Source organism: Cryptomeria japonica, unplaced genomic scaffold (assembly GCF_030272615.1).
Source record: "Cryptomeria japonica unplaced genomic scaffold, Sugi_1.0 HiC_scaffold_89, whole genome shotgun sequence".
In the NCBI taxonomy this organism is placed as follows: Eukaryota; Viridiplantae; Streptophyta; class Pinopsida; order Cupressales; family Cupressaceae; genus Cryptomeria; species Cryptomeria japonica.
In genome coordinates, this window is record NW_026728911.1 from 47,501 (window position 1) to 58,985 (window position 11,485).

The window sequence follows — 11,485 nt, forward strand, 5'->3', positions numbered from 1 at the left end:
GACGACTACCAGTGCCAACCCCTTATCCCGCGATGCGTCCGATACACAGATAGTTCCAAGGCGGCCGAGGAGCCTCACCGCATATCAATCGGGGTGCGAGGCGAGGGATGGGGCGGGAAGGCCCCAACGGCTAGACGGAAGAGGCTTCAGGGCCACCTCGGAATGGTCCAAGCATCGGACGCGCTTGGGGCGACTGCCAGTGCCAACCCCTTATCCCGCGATGCGTCCGATACACAGATGGTTCCAAGGCGGCCGAGGAGCCTCACCGCATAGCAATCGGGGGTGCGAGGCGAGGGATGGGGCGGGAAGGCCCCAACGGCTAGACGGAAGAGGCTTCAGGGCCGCCTAGGAATGGTCCAAGCATCGGACACGCTTGGGGCGACTACCAGTGACAGCCCCCTATCCCGCGATGCGTCCGATACGAAGATGGTTCCAAGGCGGCCGAGGAGCCTCACCGCATAGCAATCGGGGTGCGAGGTGGGGGATGCGGCGAGATGGCCCCAACGGCTAGACGGAAGAGGCCACAGGGCCGCGTCGGAATAGTCCAAGCATCGGACGCGCTTGGGGCGACTACCAGTGACAACCCCTTATCCCGCGATGCGTCCGATACGAAGATAGTTCCAAGGCGGCCGAGGAGCCTCACCGCATAGCAATCGGGGTGCGAGGTGGGGGATGCGGCGAGATGGCCCCAACGGCTAGACGGAAGAGGCTGCAGGGCCGCCTCGGAATAGTCCAAGCATCGGACGCGCTTGGGGCCACTACCAGTGACAACCCCTTATCCCGCAATGCGTCCGATACGAAGATAGTTCCAAGGCGGCCGAAGAGCCTCACCGCATAGCAATCGGGGTGCGAGGTGGGGGATGCGGCGAGATGGCCCCAACGGCTAGACGGAAGAGGCCACAGGGCCGCCTCGGAATAGTCCAAGCATCGGACGCGCTTGGGGCGACTACCAGTGACAACCCCTTATCCCGCGATGCGTCCGATACGAAGATAGTTCCCAGGCGGCCGAGGAGCCTCACCGCATAGCAATCGGGGTGCGAGGCGAGGGATGCGGCGAGATGGCCCCAAAGGCTAGACGGAAGAGGCTGCAGGGCTGCCTCGGAATAGTCCAAGCATCGGACGCGCTTGGGGTGACTACCACTGCCAACCCCTTATCCCGCGATGCGTTCGATACACAGATAGTTCCGAGGCGGCCGAGGAGGTGGGGGATGCAGCGAGATGGCCCCAACGGCTAGACGGAAGAGGCTGCAGGGCCGCCTCGGAATAGTCCAAGCATCGGACGCGCTTGGGGCGACTACCAGTGACAACCCCTTATCCCGCGATGCGTCCGATACACAGATAGTTCCGAGGCGGCCAAGGAGCCTCACCGCATAGCAATCGTGGTGCGAGGTGGGGGATGCGGCGAGATGGCCCCAACGGCTAGACGGAAGAGGCTGCAGGGCCGCCTCGGAATGGTCCAAGCATCGGATGCGCTTGGGGCGACTACCACTGCCAACCCCTTATCCCGCGATGCGTCCGATACACAGATAGTTCCAAGGCGGCCGAGGAGCCTCACAGCATAGCAATCAGGGTGCGAGGCGAGGGATGCGGCGAGAAAGCCCCAACGGCTAGAGGGAAGAGGCTTCAGGTCCGCCTCGGAATGGTCCAAGCATCGGACGCGCTTGGGGCGACTACCAGTGACAACCCCTTATCCCGCGACGCGTCCGATACACAGATAGTTCCAAGGCGGCCGAGGAGCCTCACCGCATAGCAATCGGGGTGCGAGGCGAGGGATGCGGCGAGAAGGACCCAACGGCTACACGGAAGAGGCTTCGGGGCCGCCTCGGAATGGTCCAAGCATCGGACGCGCTTGGGGCGACTACCAGTGACAACCCCTTATCCCGCGACGCGTCCGATACACAGATAGTTCCAAGGCGGCCGAGGAGCCTCACCGCATAGCAATCGGGGTGCGAGGCGAGGGATGCGGCGAGAAGGACCCAACGGCTACACGGAAGAGGCTTCGGGGCCGCCTCGGAATGGTCCAAGCATCGGACGCGCTTGGGGCGACTACCAGTGACAACCCCTTATCCCGCGACGCGTCCGATACACAGATAGTTCCAAGGCGGCCGAGGAGCCTCACCGCATAGCAATCGGGGTGCGAGGCGAGGGATGCGGCGAGAAGGACCCAACGGCTAGACGGAAGAGGCTTCGGGTCCGCCTCGGAATGGTCCAAGCATCGGACGCGCTTGGGGCGACTACCAGTGACAACCCCTTATCCCGCGACGCGTCCGATACACAGATAGTTCCAAGGCGGCCGAGGAGCCTCACCGCATAGCAATCGGGGTGCGAGGCGAGGGATGCGGCGAGAAGGACCCAACGGCTAGACGGAAGAGGCTTCGGGTCCGCCTCGGAATGGTCCAAGCATCGGACGCGCTTGGGGCGACTACCAGTGACAACCCCTTATCCCGCGACGCGTCCGATACACAGATAGTTCCAAGGCGGCCGAGGAGCCTCACCGCATAGCAATCGGGGTGCGAGGCGAGGGATGCGGCGAGAAGGACCCAACGGCTAGACGGAAGAGGCTTCGGGTCCGCCTCGGAATGGTCCAAGCATCGGATGCGCTTGGGGCGACTACCAGTGACAACCCCTTATCCCGCGACGCGTCCGATACACAGATAGTTCCGAGGCGGCCGAGGAGCCTCACCGCATAGCAATCGGGGTGCGAGGCGAAGGATGCGGCGAGAAGGACCCAACGGCTAGACGGAAGAGGCTTCGGGTCCGCCTCGGAATGGTCTAAGCATCGGACGCGCTTGGGGCGACTACCAGTGACAACCCCTTATCCCGCGACGCGTCCGATACACAGATAGTTCCAAGGCGGCCGAGGAGCCTCACCGCATAGCAATCGGGGTGCGAGGCGAGGGATGCGGCGAGAAGGACCCAACGGCTAGACGGAAGAGGCTTCAGGGCCGCCTCGGAATGGTCCAAGCATCGAACGCGCTTGGGGCGACTACCAGTGACAACCCCTTATCCCGCGACGCGTCCGATACACAGATAGTTCCGAGGCGGCCGAGGAGCCTCACCGCATAGCAATCGGGGTGCGAGGCGAGGGATGCGGCGAGAAGGACCCAACGGCTAGACGGAAGAGGCTTCAGGGCCGCCTCGGAATGGTCCAAGCATCGGACGCGCTTGGGGCGACTACCAGTGACAACCCCTTATCCCGCGACGCGTCCGATACACAGATAGTTCCGAGGCGGCCGAGGAGCCTCACCGCATAGCAATCGGGGTGCGAGGCGAGGGATGCGGCGAGAAGGACCCAACGGCTAGACGGAAGAGGCTTCAGGGCCGCCTCGGAATGGTCCAAGCATCGGACGCGCTTGGGGCGACTACCAATGACAACCCCTTATCCCGCGACGCGTCCGATACACAGATAGTTCCGAGGCGGCCGAGGAGCCTCACCGCATAGCAATCGGGGTGCGAGGCGAGGGATGCGGCGAGAAGGACCCAACGGCTAGACGGAAGAGGCTTCAGGGCCGCCTCGGAATGGTCCAAGCATCGGACGCGCTTGGGGCGACTACCAGTGACAACCCCTTATCCCGCGACGCGTCCGATACACAGATAGTTCCGAGGCGGCCGAGGAGCCTCACCGCATAGCAATCGGGGTGCGAGGCGAGGGATGCGGCGAGAAGGACCCAACGGCTAGACGGAAGAGGCTTCAGGGCCGCCTCGGAATGGTCCAAGCATCGGACGCGCTTGGGGCGACTACCGTTGCCAACCCCTTATCCCGCGATGCGTCTGATACACAGATAGTTCCGAGGCGGCCGAGGAGCCTCACCGCATAGCAATCGGGTTGCGAGGCAGATTATTGGGAAGGGAACCCCCTGGGATGCGGCTCAAGCAGTGCCCAAAGGGACTGGAATGCGGAATCACATCGAGAGACCCAAATGCTATACGAGGGCTCAAATCGAATTATCGATTTGGCCACGACATGGACGCATCGGAACGACTACCTTTGCCGAACCACTCGCAATTGCATCCATACCGAAACCAATAGACATTTCCGTTAGAGCCCTCGCATAGCATTCGGGAATCTCGCATGCCCCTCTAAATCGACCAATGCTGGCGCTCAATGAAAATCCGAGCGCTACCACCGTTCGAGCGCCAGCATTGGTCGAGTTAGAGGGGCACGGGGGAGAATGCTCCAGTCAACACCTCCCCTATATAAGTTATTTGTCCGATTCTCGCACAACCGTAGTCTGCCTCGTCGAATCAAACAACGGTCCCAGATTCCGACTTCCGTTCCGTAGAGACCCAAAAGCTAGATGGAGGCTCGCAAGAAAGAGAGTCGGCGCATAGCAATCGGGTTTCTCGAACGTTTAGGGACCGAGCTCACTTGCGGATAGGGCAAAATCCGCCAAGCAACCCAAAAGCTAGACGGGGGCTCGAATCGAATCGCCTAGGCGGCCACAACAACGACGTGTTGGATCGACTACCAGTGCCAAACCATTCAGCAAGACTAGTCTGTGTCGAGGCCGGATAGAGATTCTCAGAGAGCGCCCGCATAGCATTTAGGAGACCTGCCGCGTCCCTCACACTCGACAAATGGTGGTGCACGTTTATAAATCCGAGCGATCCCAACCCTTTCAAGCACCAACATCGGTCGAGATAGAGGGGCACGGAGGGGGCTGCGTGAGACAACACAGTCCCCTATATAAGTTATTTGTCCGATTCTCACACATCCGAAGAATGGTCATCAAATCGGACAACAGCCCAAACTTCCGACTTCCGTCCCAGAAAGCCCAAGAGCTATCTAAAACGTTCATGGCCGGAACTCGATCGCGGCTATACCAGTCCGCCAAGCAACCCAAAAGCTAGACTGGAGCTCTAGTCGAATCACCTCTGTGGCCATTGCAAGGACGTGTTGGAGCGACTACCATTGCCGAACCATTCCGCAGGTCGAGTCCATACCAAGGCCGCATAGAGATTCACGATGAGCTCCTGCATAGCAATCAGGAGACTTGCCGTGTCCATCACAATCGATAAATCCTGGTGCAAGATTTTTGCATCCGAGCGCTCCAACCAGTCGAGCACCAGCATCAATCGACATAAACGGGCACGGGGGGAGGATGCTCGAGAACACTACCTCCCCTATATAAGTTATTTGTCCGATTCTCAAGCAGCCGAAGTCTGGTCATCGAATCGGGTCAAAGACCACAACTTCCGACTTTACCCACAATGCAAGTCATCGAATCGAACATCGGCCCCCGAGTCGGACTCCATGCGTATGTCAGGTCATCGGACCCAAATTCCGCCTTCCTGCGCATGGCGGGCCATCAATATCAACTCGGTCATCGGACCCAAACTCCGCCTTTTTGCGTATGGCACGCCTTCAAATCGGTCATCGGACCCAAATTCCGCCTTCCTGTGCATGGCGGGCCATCAACATCAACTCGGTCATCGGACCCAAATTCCGCCTTTCTGCGCATGGCACGCCATCAACTCGGTCATCGGACCCAAATTCCGCCTTCCTGCGCATGGCAGGTCATCGGACACAAATTCAGACCTCGCCAATATGCCTACGTATCGAATCGGTCATCGGACCCAACTTCCGACTTCATCCATACTGTAGGGTCTTTGAGGTTGGCGCGGTGCGCTCAACCCAGGGAGTCGACCCATCGAAGCATACACCTCCCCTATATAAGCTATTTGTCCGATTCCCACACCTGTGTAGTTTGCACCTCTGACCAGGACATCGACCCCAACTTCCGAACTCGACTGCAACGACGGCACCAGCGCCTTGGTGCGCACCTTGCGACGCACAGTCCCAACATTCGCCTTCCTGCACATGGCAGGTCATCGGACCCAAATTCCGACCTCGCGAGTATGCCTACATATCGAATCGGTCATCGGACCCAACTTCCGACTTCATCCATACCGTAGGGTCTTTGAGGTTGGCGCGGTGCGCTCAACCCGGGGAGTCGACCCAACGAAGCATACACCTCCCCTATATAAGCTATTTGTCCGATTCCCACACCTGTGTAGTTTGCACCTCCGATCAAGACATCGACCCCAACTTCCGAACTCGCCTCCAACGACCGAACCAGCGCCTTGGTGCGCACCTTGCAACGCACAGTGCCAACATTCGCCTTCCTGCACGTGGCAGGTCATCGGACCCAAATTCCGACCTCGCGAGTATGCCTACATATCGAATCGGTCATCGGACCCAACTTCCGACTTCATCCATACCGTAGGGTCTTTGAGGTTGGCGCGGTGCGCTCAACCCGGGGAGTCGACCCAACGAAGCATACACCTCCCCTATATAAGCTATTTGTCCGATTCCCACACCTGTGTAGCTTGCACCTCCGATCAGGACATCGACCCCAACTTCCGAACTCGACTAAAAAGACCGCACCAGCGCCTTGGTGTGCACCTTGCAACGCACAGTGTCAACATTCGCCTTCCTGCACATGGCAGGTCATCGGACCCAAATTCCGACCTCATGAGCATACCTACTAATCGAATTGGTCATCGGACCCAACTTCCGACTTCATCCATACCGTAGGGTCTTTGAGGTTGGCGCGGTGCGCTCAACCTGGGGAGTCGACCCATCGAAGCATACACCTCCCCTATATAAGCTATTTGTCCGATTCCGACACCTGTGTAGTTTGCACCTCCGCTCAGGACATCGACCCCAACTTCCGAACTCGCCTGCAACGACCGAACCAGCGCCTTGGTGCGCACCAAAAGTGCGCACTTTTGGAGGGCACTTTTGTGCGCTCCAAAGGTGCGCACTTTTGGAGGGCACTTTTCTGCGCTCCAAAGGTGCGCACTTTTGGAGGGCACTTTTTGGAGGGCACTTTTCTGCGCTCCAAAGGTGCGCACTTTTGGAGGGCACTTTTTGGAGGGCACTTTTCTGCGCTCCAAAGGTGCGCACTTTTGGAGGGCACTTTTTGGAGGGCACTTTTCTGCGCTCCAAAGGTGCGCACTTTTGGAGGGCACTTTTTGGAGGGCACTTTTCTGCGCTCCAAAGGTGCGCACTTTTGGAGGGCACTTTTTGGAGGGCACTTTTCTGCGCTCCAAAGGTGCGCACTTTTGGAGGGCACTTTTCTGCGCTCCAAAGGTGCGCACTTTTGGAGGGCACTTTTTGGAGGGCACTTTTCTGCGCTCCAAAGGTGCGCACTTTTGGAGGGCACTTTTTGGAGGGCACTTTTCTGCGCTCCAAAGGTGCGCACTTTTGGAGGGCACTTTTTGGAGGGCACTTTTCTGCGCTCCAAAGGTGCGCACTTTTGGAGGGCACTTTTGTGCACTCCAAAGGTGCGCACTTTTGGAGGGCACTTTTCCTGTGCTCCAAAGGTGCACACCTAGGTGAGCACCTTCGACCACACCTTGTAGCACACCAAACTCTGACTTTCGACTTCATCCGCAATGCAGGGTCTTTGAGGTTGGCGCAATGCGCACAACCAGGGGAGTCGACCCATCAAACCCAACACCTCCCCTATATAAGCTATTTGTCTGATTCTCATACATGCGTAGCCTGCAGGAGCAATTAGGACATCGACCCCAACTTTCGGCTTCTAAACGAAAACAAGGTCTTTGAGGTTGGTGTAATGCGAACAACTAGGGGAGTCAACCCATCAAACCCAACACCTCCCCTATATAAGCTATTTGTCTGATTCTCATACATGTGTAGTCTACAGGAGCAATTAGGACATCGACCCCAACTTTTGACTTCTTAACGAAAACAAGGTCTTTGAGGTTGACGTAATGCGCACAACCAGGGGAGTCGACCCATCAAACCCAACACCTCCCCTATATAAGCTATTTGTCCGATTCTCATACATGTGTAGCCTGCAGGAGCCATTAGGACATTGACCCCAACTTTTGACTTCTTAACGAAAACAAGGTCTTTGAGGTTGGCGTAATGCGCACAACCAAGGGAGTTGACCCATCAAACCCAACACCTCCCCTATATAAGCTATTTGTCTGATTCTCATACATGTGTAGCCTGCAACAACGATTAGGACATCCACCCCAACTTCTGAATTCGTCTGCGTTGACCGCACCAAAGGTGCACGCCTTGGTGCTCACCAAAATCCGACTTCCGACTTCTTCTGCTATGCGGGGTCTTTGAGGTTGGCGCAGTGCGCACAACCAGGGGAGTCAACCCACCGAATGCAACACCTCCCCTATATAAGCTATTTGTCTGATTCTCATACATGCGTAGACTGCAGCAATGATTAGGACATCCACCCCAACTTTTGACTTCTTAAACAAGACAGGGTCTTTGAAGTTGGTGCAGTGCACACAACCAGGGGAGTCGACCCATCAAACGCAACACCTCCCCTATATAAAGCTATTTGTCCGATTCTCATACGTGTAGTCTGCAGCAGCGATTAGGACATCGACCCCAACTTCCGAATTCGTTTGCATTGACCGCACCAAAGGTGCACGCCTTGGTGTGCACCCTGGAGTGCACTTTGGTGCTCACCTCGGTGCACACTTTGGTGTGCACCTCGGTGTGCACCAAAGGTGCGCACCTTGGAGCGCACCAAAGGTGTACACTTTGGAGCGCACCACATAGGGTCTTTGAGAGGTTGGCGCAGTGCGCACACCAAGGTGGGTGTTGAGGTGCGTGCCGAGGTGGGTGGGTGCTAGGGTGCGCTCCATGGTGGGTGCCAGGGTGGGTGCGTGCTAGGGTGGATTCCAAAGAGGGTCATAGGGTGGGTGCCAAGGTGGGTTGGTGATATAGTGGGTTCAAAGGTGGGTACTAGGGTGGGTTCCAAGGTGGGTCACAAGTTGGGTGCCAGGATGCGTGGGTGTTAGGTTGGGTGCCAAGGTGGGCTCCTGCGTGGGTGGGTGCTAGGGTGGGTTTCAAGGTGGACGCGAGGGCGGGTGCCAAGGTGGGTAACAAGTTGGGTGTTAGGATGGGTGAGTGCTAGAGTGGGTGCCAAGGTGGGTGGGTGCTAAGGTGGATGCCAAGGTGGTTCACAGGGTGGGTGGGTTCTAGGGTGAGTTCCAAGGTGGGTCACAGGTTCAGTGCTAGGGTGGGTGTCAAGGCGGGTGTCGAGGTGCCTGGGTGCTAGGGTGTGGATGCCAATGTGGGTCATAGGGTGGGTACTAGGGTGGGCTGCAATGTGGGTGCCAAGGTGGGTAACATGCTCGGTGGGTTCTAAATTGGGTGCCAGGGTGGGTGTGCACCCACCTTGCCCGAGGTGGGTGCCAAGGTGCCAGTGTGGGTGGGTGCTAAGGTGGATGCCAAGGTGGGTGAGAAGGTGGGTGATAGGTTGAGTGGTAGGATGGGTGGGTGCCAAGATGGGTCACAGGGTGGGTGCAAGGGTGGGTAGGTGCTAGGGTTGGTGTCAGGGTGGGTGGGTGCTAGGTTGGGTTCCAAGGTGGGTGCGAGGGTGAGTGTCAAGGTGGGTCACAGGTTAGGTGCTAGGATGGGTGAGTGCTAGGGTGCAAAGGTGCCAGGGTGGGTGCTAGGATGGGTCGATGCTAGGGTGAGTGGCAAGGTGGGTCCACAAGTGTCAAGGTGGGTGCCGAGGTGGGTGCCAAGTCGGCGACTGCTATGGTGGATGCCAAGGTGGGTCACGGGGTGGGTGCCAAGTTGCTAGGTTGGGTTCCAAGGTGGGTGCCAACGTGGGTGCTAGGGTGCGTGGGTTAAAGGGTGTGTCACAACGTGGGTGCCAGGATGGGTGCGCACCCACACTGGCCAAGACGGGTGCGGGTGCAAGGTTGGGTTCCAAGCCCGGTCACAGGCTGGGTGCTAGGATGGGTGGGTGCCAAGGTGGGCACCAGGGTGGGTGCACCCACCCTGGCCAAGGTGGGTCACGGGGTGGGTCCTAGGGTGGGTAACGGGGTGGGTACTAAGGTGCGTGCCAAGGTGGGTCATAGGGTGGGTGCCAAGGTGGGCACCAGGGTGGGTGTGCACCAACCCTAGCCAGGGTAGGTCACGGGGTGGTTGTCGGGGTGGGCGTCAAGGAGCCAAGGTGGGTGGCAAGTAGCCAAGTTGCGTGCCAAGGTGGGTGTCGGGGTGGGTGCCAAGGATCCAAGGTGGGTGCCAAGGAACCAAGGTGGGTGTCTGGGTGGGTGCCGAGGTGGGAGCCAGGGTGGGTCCCAAGGTGAGTGCAAAGGTGGGTGCCAGGGTCAAGGTGAGTGCCAATGTGGGTTCCAAGGTGCCAGGGTCAGGGTGAGTGCCAATGTGGGTTCAAAGGTGCTAAGTTGGGTGCGAGGTTGGGTGCGAGGGTGGGTGGGTGCCAAGGTGTGCTAGGTGGAAGCCCGGGTGGGTCGGCATCCCATGGGTGTCGAGTTGGGTGCCTGATGGGTGCTTCTTGTCAAGTTTTAGTCGTCGGGACTCATTTCGAGCCTTAGAGGTCGTTTCTTGTCCGGTTGCCCTGTCTTCGACCTGGGAACCCAATTTTGGTCCTCGGGTCCCATTTTTTTTTGTCTCGCATCCCACTTTTGGCCTGTGGCCTTTTCGGGGTCGATTCTCGTTTTGGGCATCAGAGCATGTTTCTTCTCCTAAAACCCAATATTTGTTTATTAAGTCTCGGAACACATTTTTGTTCTCGTGGACCCATCATGGGTCTTGGAACGCATTTGTGGTCCTTGGGTCCCATTTTGCATCCCGAAACTTGTGTTTTGGTGCTTGATCCCTATTTTGGGTGCCCACCTTGCACCAAGTGCGCACCCGGGGCAAACCGAGCGCCTTGGTGCACCGGGGCAAGATCGAGCGTGCACCCGAGGCGCCCCGAACATGCACCAAGGTGCACTCGGCCCACATGTGAGCGCAGGTCGTTGCGCCCGAGGTGGTGTGTGGGCACCGCGTTGCAGACGGGACACTGCACGCACACGACGCCCCCTCCAGGTGCACGCACGTAGGCCGGGCCGGGTGCACACCCGACGCCCTAGCAAGGTGCGCGCACCCGGGCAGGGCTCACACTTGGCGAACGGGGCGCACTTCGCGAGGGAGGGTGTGCACCTCGACGGGGGTGGGTGGCCGGGGTGGATTCGCACGTGGGTCGCGGTTTGCTAAGTACACACTGCGACAAGCTCATAACGGGTGCGATCATACCAGCGTTAGTGCACCGGATCCCATCAGAACTCCGCAGTTAAGCGCGCTTGGGCCGGAGTAGTACTGGGATGGGTGACCTCCCGGGAAGTCCCGGTGTTGCACCCTTTTTTAGTTTTTCGCCGGGCGTCGCAATGCTATTTGAATAAACCTTTTGCCCGTTTGCGTTCTCGTCGGGGCCGGGCCGGGCCGGGGTGCGCTGCCCGCACTACCGCGCGCGCGGGGGCGACACCGAGCGCGCACCCGAGGCGCCCCGAGCACACAGGCCACGGTGCAACCCGGGCGTTGTGCGCGCACCCCGGTGCGCCCGAGGTGCTGCGCGCGCACCCAGGTGAAATCGGTGTGCACCTCGGCCAGTGCGCGCTCGGTCGAGTCGCGCACGTTGGCCAAGGTGCACGGTGATGTTTCTTACTCTAAGGTTCCGCACCAGACGCCCGG

General features: G+C 58.8%; 1 non-coding gene across 1 annotated transcript; it reads left to right on the top strand.

Annotated features, from left to right (window-relative positions):
* Nucleotides 1-11,036: 11,036 nt before the first annotated feature.
* LOC131864625 (5S ribosomal RNA) lies at nucleotides 11,037-11,155 on the top strand. Its single transcript, XR_009363390.1, has one exon. It is a non-coding gene; the product is annotated as a 5S ribosomal RNA (ribosomal RNA).
* The last annotated feature ends 330 nt before the right edge of the window (nucleotides 11,156-11,485 follow it).